The sequence below is a fragment of the Notolabrus celidotus genome, chromosome 15 (assembly GCF_009762535.1).
Source record: "Notolabrus celidotus isolate fNotCel1 chromosome 15, fNotCel1.pri, whole genome shotgun sequence".
Classification (NCBI taxonomy): Eukaryota; Metazoa; Chordata; class Actinopteri; order Labriformes; family Labridae; genus Notolabrus; species Notolabrus celidotus.
The window spans coordinates 1,390,100-1,411,462 of record NC_048286.1 but is presented as its reverse complement, the minus strand read 5'-3'; positions in this window follow the sequence as shown (position 1 = coordinate 1,411,462).

Below are 21,363 nucleotides of genomic sequence, written 5' to 3'. Positions count from 1 at the left end.
TTTGGAGGAAGGCCTGGTGTCAAGGAGGGCAGCAAAGAAGCCACTTCTCTCCAGTAAAAACATCAGGGACAGACTGATATTCTGCAGAAGGTACAGGGACTGGACTGCTGAGGACTGGGGTAAAGTCATTTTCTCTGATGAATCCCCTTTCCGATTGTTTGGGGCATCTGGAGGAAGGCTTGTTCGGAGAAGACGAGGTGAGCGCTACCATCAGTCCTGTCTCTTGCCAACAGTGAAGCATCCTGAGACCATTCATGTGTGGGGTTGCTTTTCGGTCAAGGGAGTGGGCTCTCTCACAATCTTGCCTAAAAACACAGCCATGAATAAAGAATGGTACCAGAACGTCCTCCGAGAGCAACTTCTCCCAACCATCCAAGGGCAGTTTGGTGATGAAGAATGCCTTTTCCAGCATGATGGAGCACCTTGCCATGAAGCAAAAGTCATAACAAAATGGCTCGGGGAACAAAACATTAAGATTTTGGGCCCTTGGCCAGGAAACTCCCCAGATCTTAATCCCATTGAGAACTTGTGGTCAATCCTCAAGACGCGGGTGGACAATCAAAAACCCACAAATTCTGACAAACTCCAAGCATTGATTATGTAAGAATGGACTGCCATCAGTCAGGATTTGGTCCAGAAGTTGATTGACAGCATGCCAGGGAGAATTGCAGAGGTCTTGAAAAAGAAGGGTCAACACTGCAAATATTGACTTATTGCATGAATTCTGTGTAATTCTCAATAAAAGCTTTTGATACTTATGAAATGCTTCTAATTGTATTTCATTATACCATAGAAACATCTGACAAAAACACCTAAAAACCCTGAAGCAGCAGACTTTGTGAAAATGTAATATTTGTGTCATTCTCAAAACTTTTGGCCATGACTGTAGGTTCAGACAAAGTAACATCCCCAGTCCCAAAATGTAAGGGATAATGTATGGTTAGCAGGTTGTTATGGGATTCTTTATCACATAACTACCCGCTAACCAAACATTATCCCTCTTATTACCGGGCTACTAACTTCAGATACAAACAGGTTGTTAAAAACATTGATTAAACATGATTTTATTGATTTAAATTATTTATGTTTACAGTTTTTAAAAATAGTCCCAACGTCAAATGTCACAACCCTGCTGCTATCATCACCACCGCTCATGGTTTAACTTTCTTTGTAGAGATCACTAACCTAAAGTTTCTCTCACCTGCTCCGCTCCTTCATCATATTGATGGACAGGATCCAATATGAAAATGTCTGTAGCCTGTTGATTTAGCATGCTAACTGAAGCTAACAGTTTTATACACATTGTTTTGATGCTAATGGAAGCTAACCGTTTTACCTCACCTTACAGTGAATGGTGTCAACAAGCAGAAGCTAAATGTGTCTGAACTCTTTTCTGTGGATTGATTTGACATGACGTGTGATCTGTTTGTCTCTGGTGTTGCTCATGTTAGTGAAAGTTAATAACCGCTGTCAAGGGGTTTTGACCAATCAGAATCAAGCTTCTTACACAACCAGAAGATCAGTAAGTTCACTTAACAAACACTGTATTACTTGGTACATTATATCCTCAGAGTCATGTTCAATCATCTGTTTCTGGTGAGTCTCAGTTTCACTGTAAACATGTCGTTACACAGAAGCTTCACTTTAGTTGACTTCAGTGGTTTAGACCTGAAAAAGAAACAGATTTCTCTTGATTTACTTGTAATCAAAGAGAAACAACTTTAAGAGTGTGTGTTTGTTGAATGCAGACTGGACAGATCTTTGTGCTGCACTCTAGAGAGCTGGGAAATCGGAACACTAACTGCCCTGGGCAACACAGCATCAATGATATTGTTGCTGAAGTTGATTTTTTAATTAGTCTTGAAATGATTGTTCGCTGCAATTGCATTTAAAGAGATTCATAAGTTGTCATCAGACTACTGTAGATTGCTCCCTGCCTGCTTTTGCTCTCCATACACATTGTTTTTCCTGCGACCACCAAAGTTTGATCAATCAATCAATCAGACTTAATTTAAAGCACTTTTCATTCAATGATATTGTAACACAAAGTGCTGTACTTAGAAATGATAAATAGAATAAATAAAAAAGAGGAAACGCCCCCATCCCCTCACCCCAGCCCCATAATGCATATGCAAGGTTAAGAACATTTATAATAATAATAATAATAATAATAATAATAATACTACTAATAATAATAACAATAATACTAATACTAATGATAATAATAATAATAATAATAATAATAATACTAATACTAATGATAATAATAATAATAATGATAATAATAATAATAATAATAATAATAATAATAATACTAATAATAATACTACTAATAATAATAATAATACTAATAATACTAATACTAATGATAATACTACTACTAATAATAATAATACTACTAATAATAATAATCATCATCATCATCATCATCATCATCATCATCGTCGTCATCGTCATCATCATCATCATCATCACCATCATCATCATCATCTTCATCGTCATCGTCATCATCGTCATCGTCATCATCATCATCATCATCATCATCATCATCATCATCATCATCATCACCATCATCATCACCAGCATCATCATCATCATAAAAAGTTGCTTGGAAACGTCATGATATCACACACAAAATAAGATGCTAATGGGAAATGAAGCTCGCCAAAATAAAATAAATTAATAAAATAAAATAACAAAACACTAAAATATTAAAACACTAAAAGAAACTAATAATAATATTTGATCAGATTCGTATAGCACTTTTCTTGGTACTTAAAGTTGGTTAAAATAAAAATAAAAATAAAGCAAATAAATAAAACAGAACAAAGACAGCTGTGGGGCAGGAGTAGAGGTCATGGTTTGTCTGCTTTTTTGATCAGGAAGGTCTTGAGGTGGTTTTTAGATGAGAGAAGAGAGTCAGAGTTGAGGATGTGTGGAGAGAGAGAGTTCCAGTGATGGCAGAGGCTCTGTCCCCCAGGGTGCAGTGCTTAGACTTGTGTATAGGGGACAGGAGATTGTCATCTGATGATCTGATGCTGCACTAAAAGTAAATACAGCAAAGCAAAACAGAATAAAATGTTATAATTCTAAGAGGTAATCTGTAACAATCATAAGATGATGAGATCTGATTAATAACTAAATTAAAAATGTAATAATAAATGAATTCAAATTAAATAAATAACTGAATGAATAAAATATATGTGTCTATAATAATTTAAAACAAAACAGTTTATGACTTTAAAATGGACGAGAATTTGAACTAGATAGAAAATGAATAAAGTAAGATGAAATAAAGATGACACCTGAATGTTTGATAGTACACAGACTACAAACGGAAACCAGAACACTTCTCATATTAAACTCATACTGCAGAATCTGTAGGAACATGTTGGATTATTTACCTCAGCTTCACAGAGAGTCCTGCCTGTCTAAGCTCCTAAGGCGTCAAATACCTGGCCTCTGTCTGGTCCCTGAAGTATCCTTGAGAGACACACCAGGTCTTTAATTAACACTTATGTAAACTTGTTCACATCAATACTGGATCCTCAGGAAAACTGCTCCTGGATGTAGCAGGAAATTCAAACGCTGACCTGAGATGAGCTCTGTGTTCCCCTGATGAGGGAGCTCTTTCTTTGTAACACGTCTTCGTTAGAGCTTTCAATTTGAGTTCCTCCAGCTCTCCAGGTAATGAACAAACAACAACAGTTTCAATGTTTGCCTGCACCGTCATGGGAGGTGTTATGAAATAAATGTCAAAAAGAAGATGGACTTGATATTTAAGAGTTGAGCCTGGTTTATACTTCTGGGTCGACCCTATGCAGCAGTGGTGGACGCAAACGTGAGCACTACATACTTGTGCATCGATGTGTCCATGCAATACTCCGCCTAGAGGGCAGTGTGGTCTCTCTGATAGCCGGTCGCCTGCTTCCGGCACCTCTACGATCTCTGTTTCCTTTTCCACAGAGATTCAGAGCGTGTTCTGTTAATCTACAGCTGATACATGTTGCTGTTTATCATACAGACATGATTACATGAAGAAGAGAGAGGAGACAGTGGAGGAGATGAAATACACAGACGATGTACGGAGATCCCAGAAGTGCTGTAAATGCAGGAAATACAATGCCATACAGTGGACCAATCAAAGGGCTTGCTGTCCACATCGGTTCAAAGCATAGTTACATTTTGGAGGAGGTGTGCGTCAGCTTTGTGAGCAGGTACAGGGGCTACGCTGACCTATGCATGTAGGCTACACCGTCAATATGATGAAAAAGTATACACCAGGCTTTAGGAGTCTCAGGTATATGAAAAAGGAAAAGTTCTCCCAAGTTGGAAACGAAATAAAAAACCTGTGCTTTTGACCAAATACAAGTGAAATATATGTGAAGTTAAACTTTCACCTCATACCTCCGTCTTTCTAAAATCTCAGTGGATGTGTTATTCTATCATCTTCTGGCATGCAACCAAAGGCAACCTTTAGATACTTTAGAACTTAAAAAGTCCTGAGGAGAATTCAAATTCTGCTCATTTCTCCAGACCTGTAGCTCACTCTTTCATCCATCATGAAGATTTAAAGGTGACATATCACGCTTTTTTCATCAATATATATTGGTCTAAGAGGTCCCCAGAACATGTCTTTAAAGTTTATGCTCAAAAAAAACACTTTGAAATCAGATTTTGGTCTGCCTGAAGAACCCTCTTCTTCAGTCCTCCTCAGAACAGTCTGTTTTCTCTCTGACCATGCCCCCTCAGGAAGTGGATGTGGCCTCGGCTCTCCAGCATGTTGATCTAATGTTTACATGTTGGCTGAATATACACGGCTGCTCAGAGATCACGTTACTTCAACCCTCTGAATCTGATCCAGAATCTGATCCTGACGGAGAGGCGCCTGCAGCAGGACCTTTCTGAAGGATTGGTCACAGATTTAGTGTTTCTTGTTGTTTTATTTGTCAGTGTGTCGATGTGTGTTTTGGTACACAGCTACTAACATGTAGCTATGTGGCTATGCTAACTAGCGCTAGCACTTTTCCATGATAAATAAAACTCATCCACTAGATCTTCAAATCTGCAGACGTGGGGAGTAAAACCGACCTTTGTGTTTATTAAGACAGCCTACAACTAGCATGCCTCCCTCCTAAGCTCCTTGTTAGCACACATGTGCAGGGAATGAAAAACAGAGGGGGGATTCAGTATTATTTTATACAGTCTATGGGCTGAACAAGCTCCGAGCTCTGACTCTGTTACAGACCAGATATTGTTGTTACGTAACAAAAACACTGAAGTCTGAAACGGCTCGTTTCACACACATTTACAGAAAGGTGGAGAAATCAGAACAGGGGCAGAATGGATTCTTTTCATTCTCGGGGGGGGGGGTTGTAGACATGCCAGGGACACATATTTCAGGTGGAGAACATTAAAAAGTCCATTTTGCATGATATGTCACCTTTAAGAAACAGGCTGAACACAAAGCAGCGACCTTTGACCTGTATGACTCAAACACAGAGCACTGAAAAGCCCCTCCTGTTGGCTGACTGCTGCCAACAAAGTCAAAGTAGATTTGAACCCTTAAAACAGATTCATGTTTAAAATAGTGTCCAGACCAAGCGGCAACCTCCGGTCTCAAAATATAAAGCCCATGCGGAAGTGTTATTAAACTGCAATTCATCAAGCGTCTACTTGAGGCTGGCTGCAGAAACACTAGAAACCACATACACACCCATTCAATGAAGACGATCTTTACAGCAGAAATAAACATGTTTACAGCCTGGTTCAAAAAACAGCTTAGGTCTAACTCGCCAGTTCAAAAGATATTAAGATTACAAATTTTTGCCCAAATAAGGACATGACTGACTTAACTGACAGGAGGGAACACAAAGCTGTTGGCTAGGAGGCTCAAACTCCACCTCTTTACCTCCCACGAAGTTATGTTGAGTTCAGCATTACCAATATGGCTGCCGCCAACGATTGGCTTCAAAACAGCGCTCAGGAACAGATGGGTGACGACCATAGACTGTAAAAAATATGGACGTAGTATCCGTGACGTCACCCATCTGTTTCTGAAGCGCTGTTCTGAGACCAATTGTCGGCGGCAGCCATATTGCTTCTGTCGAGCCAGTGTGACGTAAAGAGGCGGAATTTGAGCCTCCTAGCCAACAGCTGCAGTGTTCCTGCAGTCAGCTGTGCCTCTCATTGGAAGACTTGTAATCTTAATATCTTCAAAATTGCCGCGTAAGAAAAAAATTCACCCCCCTCACAGTGAGAGAACATTGACAAATGAGCTATCCAGACTACACTGGTCTTTTGTACCAGGCTGTAAACATGTTTATTTCTGCTGTAAAGATCGGCTTTTTCCCATTCATGTGTATGTGACTTCCGGTACTTCTGGAGCCAGCCTCAAATGAACTGCAGTTTTAAGCACTTTCACATTGGACTCATATTTTTAGACCGGAGGATGCTGCTTGGTGACGACACAGAGTCTACGTCCATTTTTTATACAGTCTATAGTCCAGATTATGAAGTCTGTAAAGGTTAATACATTATAAATCCACATTGGACCAAAGAAAAGAGCCACAAGACCAAACAATGTGAAGTTTCTCAACAGAACTAGTAGGTGGAAGTGATCAACCTTGATAGGCTTCAGTTATCTTCTACTCCTAAGAAACAACAAAATAAAATACCACAGCTATGCAGATGACACACACATTTACATCACCATATCACCAGGGGATTACAGTCCCATACAAACACTGAGGAAATGCATTGAACAAATCAATGACTGGACGAGACAGAACTTTCTTCAGTTAAACAAAGAAAAAACTGAAATGATTGTTTTTGGAGGAAGAAAGGTTAAAGGTTACTGCTCAGCTCCAATCTGCAATGATGAAATGTTCAAACCAAGCCAGAAACCTTGGTGTAGTCTTAGACTCAGACCTTCATTTCAGCAGCCACATTAAGACAATTACAAAGTCCACCTACTATCACCTTAAGACTATATCAAGGATTAAAGGACTTATGTCTCAGCAGGATGCAGAAAAACTCGTCCATGCATTTATATTTAGTAGACTAGACTACTGTAACGGGGTCTTTACAGGACTCCCTAAAAAGTCCATCAGACGACTGCAGCTCATACAGAATGCTGCTGCTCGAGTCCTAACAAGGACCAAAAAAGTAGACCACATTACTCCAGTTCTTAGATCTTTACACTGGCTTCCTGTCTGTCAGAGAATAGACTTTAAAATCCCGCTGATGGTTTATAAAGCACTGAATGGTTTAGGCCCAGAATACATTGCTGATCTGCTGCTACTTTATGAACCACCTCGACCTCTGAGGTCATCAGGTACTGGTCTGCGTTCAGTCCCTAGAGTCAGAAGGAAACATGGTGAAGCAGCATTTAGTCATTATGCACCACATATCTGGAACACACTCCCTGAAAGCTGTAGGTCTGCTCCAACTCTCACCTCTTTTAAATCAAAGACCAAGACTTCTTTATTTACCACTGCCTTCTTATCTTAGCTCATTTTAACCCACTTTAAATTAAAATTTTAATGTAATTTTTAATATATTTCTAATTTTCCTTTTCTTTTCTGTTTTATTATATTTGTCATTTTCATTATGTTCTTTTATGCTTGTCTGAATGTCTCCAATGCTTTTAATGTTTTAATGTAAAGCACATTGAGTTGCCCTCGTGTATGAAATGCGCTATACAAATAAAGCTGCCTTGCCTTGCCTTGCCTCCTGAGTTGATCAGAAGGGATTATGGGACAGGAAGTGAAACAATACTAACAAGCAAATTCAGAAGAGGTCTGATAAATCCTTGTTTAAATACAAAGCCCAGTCTGTAGCTTATTTCTTATATGACCATCAAATGCCCTAGGCAGTGTTGCCAACTCCTCAGTGAGGAGATTAGCTATTGGCTGTCCTAAAAGTCGCTACATGACGTCACTTAATTTGCATAATCTGAATTGTAATGGACGCTGCAGGAGAGACGAGTAACGTTGAGGGAGAGACAAAAAAGAGGTTTAAAAACACCCTAAATATGTTGATAACTACACTTAGGAACCTACAACAAATCAAAGTACAACACAACATTTTTCAACCAGAACATGTTCAAGATATTGATTGAATACAATCTACATAAACTATCTAAAAGGACCAAAAAGAGACAGTAGGCGGGATCAGCCAGCAGTGTCTTCGTACATGCGTGATACATTAACAGTCTGGATGCTGAGGGGTGAACGCCTCCTGCTCTGAATGCAGCTGGGAGGGACTCACAGCAGCATCCACTGCTCGTTGAGTAGAGTAAGAACGATGCATGCTTTCACCTCAGTCTCCAAAAGTCTCCATTAACACCAGAACAAGTCACTAGATTAGTCACTAGTCGCTTTTTTGAAAAAGAGTTGCTAGAGGGGTCTGAAAACACGCTAGGTTTGCAACACTGGCCCCAGGATGCAAAAGCAAAATGTACTTAAAGGTGACATATCGTGCAAAATTGACTTTTTAATGGTTCTTTACCTGAAATATGTGTCCCTGGCATGTCTACAAACCCCCCGAAAATGAAAAAAATCCATTCTGCCCCTGTTCTGATTTCTCCACCTTTCTGTAAATGTGTGTGAAACCAGCCGTTTCAGACTTCAGTGTTTTTGTTACGTCACAACAATATCCGGTCTGTCACGGAGTCAGAGCTCAGAGCTTGTTCAGCCCATAGACTGTATAAAATACAACTCAACCCCTCCTCCGTTTTTCATTACCTGCACAAATGTGTGCTAACAAGGAGCTTAGGAAGGAGGCATGCTAGTTGTAGGCTGTCTTAATAAACACAAAGGTCGGTTTTACTCCCCACGTCTGCAGATTTGAAGATATAGTGGATGATTTTTATTTGTCATGGATAAGTGCTAGCGCTAATTAGCATAGCCACATAGCTATATGTTCATAGCTGTAGCTGTAGCTGTAGCTGTAGCTGTAGCTGTAGCTGTAGCTGTGTACCAAGACACACGTCGACATACTGACAAATAAAACAACAAGAAACTCTAAATCTGTGACCAATCCTTCAGAAAGGTCCTGCTGCCTTTCTGGTAGAGGTCGGTTTTACTCCCCACGTCTGCAGATTTGAAGATCTAGTGGATGATTTTTATTTATCATAGATAAGTGCTAGCGCTAGTTAGCATAGCCACATAGCTACATGTTCGTAGCTGTGTACCAAGACACACATCTACATACTGATAAATAGAACAACAAGAAACACGAAATCTGTGACCAATCCTTCAGAAAGGTCCTGCTGCAGGCGCCTCTCCGTCAGGATCAGATTCTGGATCAGATTCAGAGGGTTGAGGTAACGTGATCTCTGAGCAGCCGTGTATATTCAGCCAACATGTAAACATTAGATCAACGTGCTGGAGAGCCGAGGCACATCCACTTCCTGAGGGGGCGTGGTCAGAGGGAAAACAGAGTGTTCTGAGGAGGAATGAAGAAGAGGGTTTTTCAGGCAGACCAAAATCTGATTTCAAAGTGTTTTTTTGAGCATAAACTTTAAAGACATGTTTTGGGGACCTCTTAGACCAATATATATTGATGAAAAAAGCGTGATATGTCCCCTTTAAAACCTCTGAACAGTGACCTCAGTATGTGGATATCTGTCACTGAAAGATGGCTTTTGGTGACAAAGGAGTTCTGTTTTAGTGATATTGCCCGATCATATCTGAGCAGGCTTCGATTAAAGCTAGGGTTGGTGGTCACGGAAAACTAGCATGAATTTGAATGTAGCATTTCCTCAGGGCTCCGTCTAACCCCTCCCCCCCTCCCCTTGGAGGGCCTCCAAAACGTCGCCCCCGCTCACATGCACGAGCGCCGCTGATTCACGACCATATGATGGTGACTGATTCAAAACCGGTCCTCAGCACATGGTTTGTGTTTTGCACTACGTCAACTCATGTCTCACTCAGCGGTAAGAAAACACCAAAACATTCTCATAGTGAAAGTTAAAAACACAAACAAACAGGAAATGTACGCTCTGCAGGAGGCGGGCAGAACGGCAGGACAGGATTTGATTGGTTTCATCATTTGGCTCCTGATGGCAGGGATTGGTTGGTGTTTTCCCAGGTTTACTCCGGCTGTAGATTTTACCTCTTTTTTAAGAACACATTATATATTGATTACCATCGGGACAGAAACATCATTTTAACCAGTAGAACAAAAAGTGGATCTAAATCTGACTACCAACCCCAGCTTTAAATGAAGAAAGTAGGTCATGAGGAGAGCAAAGTGTGACCTTCTTGGCCGTTATCTGACAACCATCTAGCTTTGTAATAATCTCTTCAAACGTGAAGCCTTCAGGCGACATCTTTATCCTCATGTCTAAAGATACATTCAATCCATGAACAGTTGGGATGTTGTGTCGTTGTAGATATCTGCTGCTCTGAGGGCGTTTAACAAATGATTCATGTGCTGAGAAGTTTCAGACACTTGAGGGTTAAAACTGTGTTGTTGTCATTAGAGGAGGTCTGAGAGGTCCTGATGCTAAGTGGATCCTTATCAAGTGTAATCTTGACTCTAGGATTAATCCTCTGAGAGCCATGAATGTTGGTCCATTCAACGTGATATCTGAGTCTGAAGCAAAGTGTTGGATTAATCAACAGGGATAACAATCTCAAATCATACAGACTAGGTTTCAGATAACAGTTTAATTAGGACAAAAACACCAAGATGAAACTCCACTGCAGATGGTTTTCACTCTGACAATTACACTGTTGCAACAAGACAGAGAAACACGTAATATGTAAACAGATGTTCAGCACTTAAATGAGATTACGACTGACAGCTTGATGCAGAGATTCATCTAAAGTTTGGAGGAGACAATTCATCTGCTGCTGAAAACAAGAAACTCAATAACACAAATGTCTCAGAGCAGACACAGATCCAGTTAACTACTTGTCCATTTACATCGGCTGACTTACAGATGTGAAAAGAGTGCAGTGACAAACCCGTCAAGTGGCTCCCGTTGTGCTCTCGCTCCGTGCCCGATGGACACGTCAGCACTGATGCATGAAGCCACAGCTGATGGGGCCTGTGCAGGCACACCACGGTTCTTTGTTTCATCTACATATTTGGACTCTGTATTTATGTGGACTGATCAGCTGGGAGTCAGAGTTGTACCAGCTGCTTTCTGCATGTAAAAGGTGGCAGAGTAAGGTAGTGCTGGGCAATATTGAAAATGATGTTATCACGATAGAATCTTTCATATCAGTTGATTATCACAATAAATATCAAATCATGATTTCATTGAAATTCAAAGTTAGATTTTATTTTTCTGATGAGTTTCTTGAATCCATCATTTCTGACGGTGCTAACAGGAAGCAGGTCTTTAATGGAAGATGAGATTTTTGTGAAGTTTTAGATTGTAGATTCTTATTTTTCTCAGGTTGAGTTTATTTCCATAATTTGATTAAAATTTACAACAAAGATATATCAAACTGTGTATCAGTTTATAGAGTATTGTTCTGAGTTGTGCTCTCCCCTTTAAGATTACTAAGGGTTACAGGCAGAGTGATGTTGTTTCCCATGCATCATGATTATTCAATGTTCAGTTCTCCTACAGTCGGGTTGGACATTAAACGTGTTCACAGCAGAAGTTGTCTCTGTGCTCTTCCTTTCCCCACATCCTGAAAGTAGATTTAATGAAGTGTATGAAGTTAATAGTTAACACAGAGTCGACTCAGTGTCAGACTAACGACTCTGCTTTGAGCTGCTAGGTTTTCAGTTTTCTTCAGTGTCTCTGTCGCTCGTTTCAGCTGTGTTTACATTCAGCTCTGAACGTCTTTAAGCCCCGCCTACCTCTCACCCTGTGACATGATTGGCTGTTCAATGCCGTCTTCTTCTCCTGTCTAATGTTGGGTGGCAGCTAGCGTTTAAGTCTCACTAGCGCCCCCTTTCCTGTGGTTGGGAGGTGTAATTACATGTTTATTTATATCACATTTTTATCGAACATTTGTTATATTTATAATGAGAAAAATTATATCACTATAATTATCGTTATCGAATTATCGCTCAGCCCTAGAGTGAGGGGTTGCAGTCAAAGTGAGGCACGAGTTTAAACTCATGTGAGAAAGGTCTCATCACATTCACCATTAGCGCAAATTAGCAGCTAACAAATACAGCTTAACCAACATCTCATTCACAGTTTTGACCGCACTTTCTGAACACTCCACACACACAACAGTTAGTAGTTAAACACAGTTCATACAGAATCAGACGTTCAATCAGTGTCACAGATTCTTATGTGTTTGAAGCCAACTCGCACGGTTATGGAAAGTTCAAGACTGGTGTGTTAGTGTGTGTAATATTTCCTCTCTCCTATACTCTGGTAATCCAGTAAAATAAGGTGCATTTGGACCAAGAGTTCCAGGGTCTTTTAGCCTCCAGAACTTCTTTCCCCTGAACTAAAAAGTTCCTGTGCCCCCATTGTTGTCTGCATTTCGACCGTGGGCTGAAGTCCCGGGTAGATTGTGCAAATCAGGCCAGTGACGTATGGAGGAAATAAGTAAATGCACTACACCACCAGACCAGTAGAGGGCAGTAACACAAAGAGGAATGCCATTCATCACAGATGACTCCATAGAAGCAGACGGACAGGCAGGTATCATTATGAGCAACACAACAGTTAGCCTGTTAGCATGAAGAGACTCAGCTGGTCTGTTTTAGATGGTGCTATATTTCATCACAGATGGATTCACTGAATCAACACGTGAGAGGAGATAAGCGCGAGAAGCAAAGACGTTTCAACACGGCTTTAAAATCCTTTTGAACTCAAAAAGCTGTGGAAGAGATCGACCGGTGTTAAGGTTTAAACAGCAACCCTGTTAACTGGAGACTCTCAGCCGGATGCATCCCTCATAAACGTCTTTAGACCATCATTAAATATCTGATGAGGATATTTTGAAATCTTAATAAAAACTAAACTAGTTTACATTCCCAGGAACTCCCTCTGTGTTTCAACAGCTGTGTAAACTCCACAAACACTGACACGTTCAGCTGAAGGTCTCCAGTTTACAGGGTCACTTTTAAAACCGGAACACCGGGAGAGACGCATTCACGGTGGGCTGAGAGAAGACGGTCAAAAAACGGAGAAAGCAGCAGGAACAGAGCTGTCAATCAATCATCTTTTTAAAATCAAATCAAATTCCCATAAAGAAATTTTTTTTTACAACAGTTCTTCACATAAAAGTCATTAAATGTGTGTGTGTGTGTGTGTGTGTGTGTGTGTGTGTGTGTGTGTGTGTGTGTGTGTGTGTGTGTGTGTGTGTGAGCAGTATTAAATGTTTACGTTGTGCTCATATTGCTGTGGAGTATCAGGGGACATATAACAGCTGATAGAGATGTTGAAAGTGTTCACTTACTGTGAAAGTGTGTTCTTCCTCTCACAGCGAGGCAGTGCATTAGTGGCCCCCGTGGGTTTGAGTCTCTGAAGTGAAGACTGCTGCAGCTTTTTGCTTAAATGAGCGAGGTCATGACCGACAGCTCTCCCAACTGAGTGAACACACACATACACACACACACACACACGCACACTGGCAAAGTGTTCCCTAGAACTACATGTCTTAGTGATGTGCCCTTGAGCAAAGCATTAATTAGGAGTGTGTCTAACTCTCTGCATGGATAAGACTCATCCCAGGCATTAGATGGAGCGGGTGCTTCCACGCACTCGGCTGGAACCGGCTGTCAGACGGTGAATTAGTGGCACTCGGTCTGTCAGAATCTTGGAAATGTTGTACTACAGCTGGCAGCATCAGGATTTGAAATCTGCCTCATGACCTACAGTACACATCCTGACAAACCCAACATCTGCTCTTCTACTCTGCAAACTATCAGAGAGAGTAAACAGAGGACTTCTGCAAATTGACAGGGAGGAAATGTTAAAGTCCAGATGCTGGTTGTTTTTTCTTTACGGTAATCCTTGCGTGCTTAAAGAAATATTGTACGGCCCGTCACTTCCATGACTTCCAACAACGTGTGGACACGGTACAAACCCATCCACAGATCAAGAGCTGTTTTTATAACGTTATCATGTTGTGTCTGCTATAAGCTCCTGATAGGGACTCGCTGTGGTCAGAGTGAAACCTCATTATATCTCTGCTGAGCTCTACTGCACATGTATCATGTTAAAAATATATATACATAATTCATATTTCTTTTAACATTCAAATGTATCACTCATAGATATTTGCTGTGGAAAGAGTGAAACAGGTTTTTCTACAACCCACTGTTAATTAGAGGATAAATCCTAAATGCTTAGTGTAAACTTTCTAATCTGACAGCTCTCCCCTCAGGAGTCACAGGCATTGAACAATACTGTTTGTGGAGTTGACACAGCTGTTGAAACACAGAGGGAGTTCCTGGGAATGCAAACTAGTTTAGTTTTTATTAAGATTTCAAAATATCCTCATCAGATATTTAATGATCGTCTAAAGACGTTTATGAGGGATGCATCCGGCTGAGAGTCTCCAGTTAACAGGGTCGCTGTTCAAACCAAAACACCGGTCGATCTCTGCGATCACGGCTTTTTGAGTTCAAAAGGATTTTAAAGGCGTGTTGAAACGTCTTTGCTACTCGCGCTTATCTCCTCTCACGTGTTGATTCAGTGAATCCATCTGTGATGAAATATAGCACCATCTAAAACAGAACCAGCTGAGTCTCTTCATGCTAACAGGCTAACTGTTGTGTTGCTCAAAATGATACCTGCCTGTCCGTCTGCTTCTATGGTGTCATCTGTGATGAATGGCATTCCTCTTTGTGTTACTGCCCTCTACTGGTCTGGTGGTGTAGTGCATCTACTTTTTTTTTCTCCATACGTCACTGGCCTGATTTACACAATCTACCCGGGACTTCAGCCCGCAGTCGAAACGCAGGCAACAATGGGGGCACAGGAACCTTTTAGTTCAGGGGAAAGTAGTTCTTGAGGCTGAAAGACCCTGGGACTCTTGGTCAAAATGCACCCAAAGGCCACAAAGAGGCATCAGTCTTCAGTTACTACAGAATGCTTTTATAAACAGTATATAAGTCAAAATAATAATAGAAGAAGGAATACGATAAGATATAAATATGAATAAAAATAAATAAAATAAAGTACATACAGAAGTGCAGAATAGTTAGAATGATCTATCTACCAAAGTGCTTGGAATGAAGGTGATATATACAAGGATGTCCAGTCCTCAGGTGGGATTCTTGTGTGGGTTTGAAGCAGACTCTCTCGGTTATGGTGCGTTCAATGACTCTTGCTTTAGTGTTTGTTACGTTTCCTCTCACCGTTCCTCCTCTACTCTGATAATCCAGAGTACACAGTGCTGCAGGAGCCTCATTGGTCCACACAGCTGTCAATCAATCAACTTTTTAAAATCAAATCAACTTCTCTTAAAGAACAATAATTTGTTCTAAGACGTGTTTTTGTTTTATATTTTGACTGGTTTGTCATCTGTCATACTGCAGCCAGCCAGCAGGGGGAGCTCCAAAGCTGTTGGCTCCACTCAGTGGACACTCATGGTGTCCATTTAGTCTATGGGCATACAGAAGAAGGTACATGTTTATTAATCAATATTTGATATATATTGAGGTGATGATGAATAAGCCAGCTGATTTTAAACAGTTATGTTTATGGTGCTGTTTGTGATACATGTTTACATGTCCTTGAATTTTCACTCTGCTTGTAAACAACAATGAAACTTATGAGGAAACATGACTCTTCTCTTAAATGATACTCAAACACTCTAGTGATTTATTCCTTCATCTCTGGCTACATCTATATCTGGACCAATGAACTGTGTCTTCAGGTAATCATGTGGATTACATTTGATACTCTCACATAGTGCTGAATGTGCAGAAACACACAGGTGTGCATCACATGAATTGTAAGGATGGATGGATGGATGGATGGATAGAAAGTCCATCATACAAAGACAATAATAGAACTGAAAGTCAGAAACCTTGTCAGTATTCAAAGCACAGCGGCAGCCCTGCTTCTTCAGCCCTGCCTCTTCAGCCCTCCGCTGTGTATTCCCCTCCAATTAGCATCATAATTAGCCACATTGGATGCTAATCCGTGGCTAATTGTTTCTGATAGATCTCCAGGAACCCAAAGATGGAGCAGCACAGCCTCTGCCCTTGGGCTGCAGCAGAAGGACAGTCAGATATCCTGCTCTTTATCCGACTATTTAAAGTGTTTGATCGTTGGATTGAGTCTCCGAAGATAAAGTTCAGATCCGACCACAGAGCTACAGAGCTGCAGAACAGTCACACCATGAAAGGTCACAATTAACTGGCAGTTTTATCAGTTTCATTCTGTTTCCACATTTTTAGAGAAAATCGTATTCAGTCTGAAAATACTGAGTTACTTAGATTTAAATCTAATTCTCTTTTTAATGATATTGATATCTTTAATACAGTCTAACCTGGTGGGAGTGATCTCCGGCCCAATCAGACTTCCCGCCCTGTTCCTTCAAAAATCTCTTTTAAATCAAATCAATCTTTTTTTATAAACCACCAAATCCCTACTAACGTTCTCCTCAGACTCTTTCCAAACAGAGCAGGTCTAGACCGTACTCTATGTTCTATTATTAACAAAGACCCAACATCAAGACAGGATCAGATCCAGTTCCATCTTCCAGACAGGACTCAGTCTGATCTCATCTTAATCCACCATGAGCAGAGCACTTTGCAGCATTTAGCAAGTTACACACTGCAAATAATTTGGCACTTGCTAAGATTTGAATTCTTAGATTGAGACATGTTAGATGAAGGACCTTGTTTTTAGAGTTCTTTACATGTTTTTAATCTTTGCATGTATGGTTGAATCTTAAATTGATTATGAACATGTCTTTTTGTCTCAGTTAGTCTGGGAATCTTAAATTGAGTGAATGACTGTTAAAATAAGCTACATTGATTGTCTCACCTAAAGTCTCATCAAAATAAAACTTGCTGAGTAACAACTTCAAGTTGATTTAAGAATAACACATGAGGCATCTATTCAAGACACAGTTCAGCTTGTATTTTATTGATTGCTCATAGTTCTGCTGTATGGTGATATGTTTGTTTTAGTTTGGCTCTAAAGACAGTTTGAAATGAAGTATGCATCAACCCTGAGTCACTATTAAAGTGTTCTTGATGTTATATGTTGTTAATCCTGACATGTATTAAATGTTGCCAGTAATCCAGCTTGCTGTTGTGGTTTCTGTAGAAACATTTCAGAGGTATATTCTAAGAATAAGACCTGGTTTAAAGATTTTAGTTTTAGTTTAGATGAGCCAGCTTACACAAGAAACAGTGTAATCATAGTTTTCTAGTAGTGAGTCATTTTTTACTTAAATTGGTGTTGTTTTTCTTCCCCAGGCCTTAATTTGCACAAATTAAGTATACAAAATAAATAAATGAGATTTGCTTTACTTATATTCAGTATATTTCACTTCTAACTGTGCTGTAGGAAGTTTGTTTTCAAGTAGTTTGAGCTAAAAATCAGCATTTTTACTTATTTCAACTCTTTTAATACTTTTCACAGCCTGCTTATTTCTAGATTTAACAATCTCATTTTAAGATGTCTTGTCAGGTAAAATTAATTTGCTGCATGAACAGATCATTTCACTAGTTTTAAGAAATGTTCACCATGAATAAAGTTTTTTCATCCTATATTTTTTTGCAGTGCAATGACAAGGACAAACTTCCTTTAACAGGCAGAAACCTCCAGCAGGACCAGACTCATGTTAGACACTGCTGAGACTGTGTTGGAGAGAGGGATAGAGGGAGATGAAGAGAGAGATAGAGATGATAGTGGTGAGACTGATAGTAGTAGTTGTAGCAGCTGGAGTCTGGTACGTCCACAGCAGCAAAGATCCAGAGGAACCTACAAGACAAGGGAGCTCAGGGACTCCAGAAAGGTCTATGGTTAGGAACTTTAATGGGACAGGAAGAGTTAAAGTAAGAGACAGGCAGACAGAGGAGAGAGGGAAAGACAGGATCCCAGTGTCAGTACTCCCTGCAGTCTAATTGTTAAACCTCCCCGAGGTGTTGTGGGTGTAACTTCACAAATCTCTGGTGAAGGGAGGTTTCCACTTGATAACCCCAGTGATGAACTGGCTCCCACTGCTCGTGTCCTCATCTATCTTCATGTCTGTGGAGGACATTAGGAGCCATGTGGGTACAGGCTTTGTAATGTATCAGTAGAGAGCACTGGTATGAGGGCACTTATCCTTCAGAGCACAAGTACCCTGTATTTATTTCAGTCTTACTCTGTAATGCACAGCTGTATCTCATAACATATCATCCCTTGTTGCATTTGATTACACCTCTCAGTGCGTACAGACTTCCATCTACTCGGCCAAACCATGTCCATAGATTAAGACAACTAGTACAGCCGTTGTGCTCTGCTTCAGGAGTGTGGAGAGCAGGGGTGGATCTAGATTATTTTAAGGTGGGGGGCACAGGGGGGTACAACGGTTAAATCAGGGGGGCCATCTAAAAACCACAGAAATGAAGGCAGCGCCGACTTCAACATTTTCGACCATTAAGTACTTACACTCAGTTGTCATAGATAGTTCAGAAGACAGTGTTTTGATGTCTTCATCTTTCTTTAATTACACAAATGAATGAAGGCTAGACTTTTTCTCTGCTTCATGCACACTGGAACTAAATCCAGCCAGACAGTTATACCACAAGCTTCTATACCAAACATTAGGTCACAAAATAATCAGAACAAATTACATTCCCACAGAGAGAGCAATAATATGTATTATGACTGCTGAGTAAAAAGTAATGATACACAACTTACAGCTGTAGTTCCACAACTGGACTGGACTGTTGCTAAGCAACCCAAACATTCCTCTGAACTCTGTTACTCAGAGTAGATATTCTGTGGTGCACAATAGACTCAATCTTATACATTCATTTGCATGTTTTACTTTTTGCAACCAGTTAAGTAAGATTCTACTGTATGATCACCTGTTTGACATTTTGTGCAGCAGAAATTAAAAGTATTGGTTTGTTCACGCTCTTGTATTTTTGTGATGAAGAGGAAGTGAGTGTAATTATAAGGACTTTTTAAAAATAAGATATATCAGACAGAATTATTTTCAAAGCACAAGTATCTTATGTAGATTACAAAGCATTTCTTGAACAGATCTCTAAGCAATGCAAATGATGTAGGCTAAAAACATCCTGAGGTGGCCAAGTCTGATCCTTTATCACAAAAACTGAACTGATATAAAACTACATTCTATCAGGTGAGAAATACAAAAGAGCAAATAACATATTGCCACATGGTGGGTTAATAATCAATAGTTTGCATTTGGGACCTTTAGGTGCAGCACATGGCTGACTGGGTGTTTGTGTTTCTACTGATGCTGTCATCTGAATCCGTATCAGAGTCAGTGGTCTCTTTCCTGGCTGCATCTTTGACACAAAATTAAATTGCATTATCAAAACTTTGTTAAAGGTATTTCTAAATTAAACTTCTATCATACTTTTTACAGCAAAGCATAAAGAGCAGATGTATAACATTTTCTCCACATCACCTGGAGGTCTGTGTCTGCTGCTCTGCATGTCAAAATTAAACAAGCAGCTCACTGTTTCCAATGCAAACTTACAGAAATCAATAATAAAAGTAGTAAACTAAACGTTGTAGTGAGAGAAACATGCAATAGTTCTCATAAACTTAGGAAGTAAAGGTTTATAGATCTAGTGATCTCACCTGGAACAGACTGAACTCTGCGATGGAAAGTTAGTGTTGGTCTGCTGCTGCTATTTCCTGTTTGAATTTCAAATTAAGAGCCCCTTAATGGAACGAACATGGTACAATCAGATATAGGGTTGGGTTTTGTTTTTCCACTTGATCACAGAACGACAGGTAGTGACATTGATTGACAGCATGAAGGCCCAATGAAATTTGGGGGGGCACATGGGGCGGCCAATCAGATCACAGGGGGGGACAGGTGCCCCCCCTTGCCCACACGGAAGATCCGCCACTGGTGGAGAGTTAGTCACTGGGCTCACAGCAGCAGCAGAGACCTGTGTGTCACTTTGTGTTGTCAGCAAATCTTTAGACTGTACTCATCAGCAGAATTATAGCATCCAGTGTTTCCCTTTAATGCCACTTTAGAAGAACTCAGGGACAAGTTTTGGTGTCTAAACTTAGTCACAGGAGTCTTTGGAACGGCAATTTATTTATATTCTCGGTAAGCCAAACAACATTTTGCATGTTGTTATCACCGAAGAATGATTAAAGGTTACCTTTGAAGATGTGTTTTCCCTCTGTGTGTGGGCGAGCATGCTGTTTATGTTTTATAACCTCCTCCAGTGATATACAAATGTGCCATGCAAAATAGCAGTGCACTGACAGACACAGACATAGTTAGTTAGTTAGTGAATGAATGAAACTGCAGATAGATGTGGTTGTAAATAATGTTGCTTTCAAATTAAATATGACTCATGACCTAAAGACACACTCAAATGACCGCTCCATGCAGCGATTTGTAAAAAACACATTATGATTTAACACAGACGCCTGCTCAGTACCCCATCGCTTTAAAATATGACACTGATGTGCTGTTTCAGTCCACAGGTGATGTAGTATGTGGTGACCGTGGATCAATAAAACACACAGGCTTTCAAGAGGGGGAGGGGTTGAGTCCCATGTAAACAATAATCCATACTGATTTATGTAGGGTTGATTGACCACCATACCTCCGCTTCTTTCATGGTGAATGTTATCCTCAGGCTCTTTCCAAACAGAGCAGGTCTAGACCTGGACTCCAGCGGCAACAGCTACTACTAATCGTCTCATCGCTATCACCGCTCCCTTTCTCTCTTATTCTCCTCTATCCCAACTTGGACAAGGCAGATGTGTGTCTGGTTCTGCTCGAGGTTTCTGCCTGTTAAAGGAAGTTTGTCCTCACCACTGTAACTAGCTAAATACTGTGAGGTGCAATGCTCATGGTGGATTAAGGTGGGGTCAGACTGAGTCTTATCCTGTCTTGGTGTTGGGTCTCTGTTCATAGTTTGACATAGAGTGGTCTAGACCTGCTCTGTTTGTCAAAGAGTCTTGAGATAACGTTTGTTGTGATTTGGCACTATACAAATAAAGATTGATTGACTGATAACAGGAGGGGTGAGCAAGGGAGTGTTTTCATCTAGAATCTGACTGCTAGATATCCTGTCTCATTTCTACAAAGTGTACCCTCACATGGTCTCACCCTGTTCTCAAAGTCCAGAGTTATAATTTGTAACTTGACTTTCTTATCCTGTCCTGGCTGCTCTTAGACTAATCCTCCATGGACACTAAGTACAAATGACTGATTGTCTTTAGGATCCCATCAGACCCTTGCAGCATCAAAA